This window comes from Panthera leo, chromosome E1 (assembly GCF_018350215.1).
Source record: "Panthera leo isolate Ple1 chromosome E1, P.leo_Ple1_pat1.1, whole genome shotgun sequence".
NCBI lineage: Eukaryota > Metazoa > Chordata > Mammalia > Carnivora > Felidae > Panthera > Panthera leo.
In genome coordinates, this window is record NC_056692.1 from 52,565,702 (window position 1) to 52,569,941 (window position 4,240).

A 4,240-nucleotide genomic window follows, 5' to 3' on the forward strand; every position below is an offset into this window, starting at 1 on the left:
CGCATGTGCACACACACACACACACACACACAGCAATAATTTTTGCAAATGAGTGCACTGGTGAAGAAAAGAATGTACAGTCACCACATATCATGAAATAGACTCACTTAAGTTCACTGTTCATGGGGAACAAAGTCTTAAAAAATAGCCCAAAAAGTTCATGTTAAAGGCAATATTTTGGGTTATTCATGTGTTTTCATTTCCAATTCCTCATCATTTGGGTAACTTCAATCTTTTAAAAAAGAATATATTTAGGGGCGCCTGGGTGGCTCAGTTGGTTAAGCATCCAACTTCAGCTCAGGTCATGATCTCACAGTTTGTGAGTTCAAGCCCTGCGACAGGCTCTGTGCTGACAGCTCGGAGCCTGGAGCCTGCTTCAGATTCTGTGTCTCTGCCCCTCCCATGCTCATGCTCTGTCTTTCTCTGTCTCTCAATAATAAATAAACATTAAAAATAAAATAAAATAAAATTTAATTTAATCTAATTTAATTTAATTAAAAAAAATAATATATTTGTAAATAGAAGTCATGAGTTGGCAGTTGAATTCAGGTCTGACCATTTCACCCGAGCAATGAAAAAATAAATGCCATGGAGCCCTGCAAAACTGTCTGCCTCTTCCTGGTAATTCTCTTGTTTCCTCCTGAGATTGTCTAATTATACAATAATGCTGGAGTATTCTTCATTTGTCGATTAATTAGCTTGTGCCTAAGCAGTTCTTTGAACATAAGAGGCAACATGTAAATCTAATTATTCATCCTCAAGCTAATGATCATTTAATTAGTGTTTTCGGCTCGTTTAATGGTCCATAAAAAAGAGGGTAATTTGGGGAAGGGTCTTCTACTGTAGCTGTTAAGAGAAGTTTAGGATTGCAGCTCTAACTAGAATGGAAAACAATGTTCGATGTTCAAATAAAGCTCTTAAGATTGGAAGTAAATTGGAAACCAACTCCCTCCTCTGCTGGTAACTAAGAGCCATGAAAGAACTGAAAATGAAGCATATTATTTGGTTCATTTACATATTTTCAGAATTCAGCATCATAGTTTGAATTGCGCTCATCTGATGCTTTGTGGAGGTGACATTTATAGTTTTGTTTTCATGTTTATTTATTTTTGAGACAGAGAGAGACAGAGAGACAGAGTGTGGGCAGGGGAGGGGCAGTTTTGTGAGGTTGAGCCCCCATCTGGCTCTGTGCTGGCATCACAGAGCCTGCTTGGGATTCTCTCTCTCCCTCTCCCCACCCCCCACCCCAACACTTGTACTGTTTCTGTCTCTCTCAAAATAAATAAATAAACTTTAAAAAATCAAGTAAATAAAAAAACTTGACGAACATATGTCTAGCCTTATTCTTCCTAGACAAGAATTTCCTTTGCCAACCCGTAAGTCAAGTCGCACAAATGCAATATTGGGAGGTCACGGTTCTGCTATTTCGTCATGGTCACGGGCATACCTTCCAGCCAAGCTTTGGGGGATGCTGTAAAATTAAATACTCAAAAGAGTTTAAAACTGCAAAAGCAGTTATAAAGATACACAAGTTAGATAACCTTTTTCCCAAAAGAAGAAAAATCAAAAGAACACAAAAAATTTAACAATGCAATAAACTATAGCATAGTTGGAGGGACTATAATGATAACGATGCTATTTGAAATTTTACTGAAAAAAGAGACACTTTCACAATAAGAGAGAGATGACTACCTTAAGGTACCCAAAAGTCTACTCTGCTTTTCAGAAGGATGTTTTTCATGTTCCTTTTGGCACTTCTGGAAGAATTTCTAAATCTGATTTCCTCAAAAATATCGACATCCATGTCAGACAACACGGGCAACACAGGGTAAGGCATTCCTTACCCACGAGGCTGGAAGGACAGCAACACGCATTTGATCAGGTACAAAACGTGTGTCTCAAGAGGTTCTATTCGAAAGGTCCTTGCAAAGGATGAGTGCACAGAATCTGTATCGGCATTGGAGCCAACGGGTAAGGCATGGCATTCCCCAAACGCATGCTGCCTGCACTCTTGCGACCAGGGTTTTGCCTGGCTCCGTCTCTATCCTCCCTTTTTCTCGACCAGCTCCAATAACACCAACTCCTACAGCATATGCACGATCTTGTCTCTGCACCTGAAATCACGTAAGAGAACTGAAGAAAATATATCTTGATGGGAATAAAACATCAGTTTTTAAAAAAATTTTTTAACATACATTCATTTTTGGGAGTGAGAGAGACAGAGCATGAGCAGAGGAGGGGCAGAGAGGGAGGGAGACGCAGAATCCGAAGCAGGTTCCAGGCTCCGAGCTGTCAGCACAGGGCTCGACGCGGGGCTCGAACCTGAGCTGAAGTCGGACGCTTAACTGACTGAGCCATCCAGGCACCCTGTAAAACATCAGTTTTTAGAGGGCCTGAATCTTTTTTTTTTTTTTTTAACATTTATTTATTTTTGAGACAGAGAGAGAGCGTGAACGGGGGAGGGTCAGAGAGAGAGGGAGACACAGAATCTGAAACAGGCTCCAGGCTCTGAGCTGTCAGCACAGAGCCCGACGCGGGGCTCAAACTCCCGGACTGTGAGATCATGACCTGAGCCGAAGTCGGACGCTCAACCGACTGAGCCACCCAGGCGCCCCGAGGGTCTGAATCTTTTTAAAACGAGACAGGAGAAAAACAGATATCGCTGATACCCAGAAAAAAAAAAAGCCTCCGTATAATAATATATTTGATAAATCTGAAGAGAAGTGCCGTCTAACATTTTTCCTCGGCTTCTTTTCTGAATATGAATGCTTTCTGCATTTCCTTGAAACTATGAGGATTAAAAAAAAATCCAGGGGTGCTTGGGTGGCTCCGTCAGTTGAGTGTCTGGCTTTTGGTTTCGGCTCAGGTCATGATCTCATGGTTTGTGAGTTCCATCACTGCATCCGGTTCTGTGCTGACAGCGTAGAGCCTGCTTGGGATTCTCTCCCTTTCTCTCTCTCTCTGCCCCTCCCCTACTTGCATACCCGCTTACTTTCTTTCTCTCTCTCTCTTTCAAAGTAAATAAGTAAACGTAAAAAAATTCCAAAAACAGAACAAAATTTGTATCACGGATGATTTCTTTTATTCTCAAGTTTCCCCCCTATTTTTAGAAAAACAGAAAAATAACAACAATACGCCACAAACAAACAAACCTGTACCAGGGATGCTAGGCTCGGCAGCCTCTACCGCTTTCTGTTGGTAAAACAGGATAAAATACGAGAGTGCCTGTTTACGGAAGTGACAGGCATTGCGAAATGTAACGTTCACTTTCACCATGGAAAGCCAAGTGAAAGAGGGTGAAAACCCAAGCAGATCCTACTCGAATAATTAAAATACAAATGTCTTTCACGAAGACTCTGATTCCAGACGGCTGCCCCCACGGGCCTTCCCCCCCTTTCATGAGAGGCTCTGAAACCATTTCGCTTGGGGGTGAAAGTAGATTTTAGCAGAGCGAGGAAAAATGCCAAACATCCACGGCAACTTAGAATTTTTCCACTTTCTTTACATGTTCAATTGAGACGTTCATAAAATTATAAATGAAAGGACACATTATGAGCACTTTCTTTGAAGGGGAAAAAAAAGGGTCTTGCCTGGAAGTAAAATCTTGGAGTCTGTATCCTTCTCTGGAGAACACTCGAGAGCTTTCTCTGCCAACAGCGGGACCCCTGAAAGAGCTTGCCTTTGCCCTCAGGATTCAAAAAGGTAGGCCCAGTCGTTCCCCCAGATTGTGGGGGAGGCATGAAGCACCAGGAGGGGGCTTGTGAAGCACGGGGGGCCCCGGGCTGGTGTCCCTCAGGGACTGAGGTCCGTGTGTCTGGGCGCCTTCCTTCCACCTCCCTCTACCCTCCCCTTCCCCTCCCGCCACCGGGGATTCACTCCTGTTTACACTGGGGAGACGGTAACTTCTGCTTCTTAACGTTTAAAAGAAGTTTAAAAGCTTATAAAAAGGCTCTTAAGATTTCTTGGACACCAAATGCCTCTTGCAGAACAATATTTTGATGGGTTAAGTGTAAATGAATCAGAAACCTACATATTAAATTTCCCTTGACATACACATCAGTTTAAAATATTAATGGAAAAAGTGCCCAGGGCTCAAAATGTTTGGGATTTCCTCAAACCCAAAATGCTTGAACATGAAGAGTGGAAATCCATTTGAACCAGTCAGGTTTGCTGATTCTCCACACCCCGCCCTCCCCCAGAGCTTTAGTAATAATGGCAGGAGCAGCGTGTCCCGGCCGGC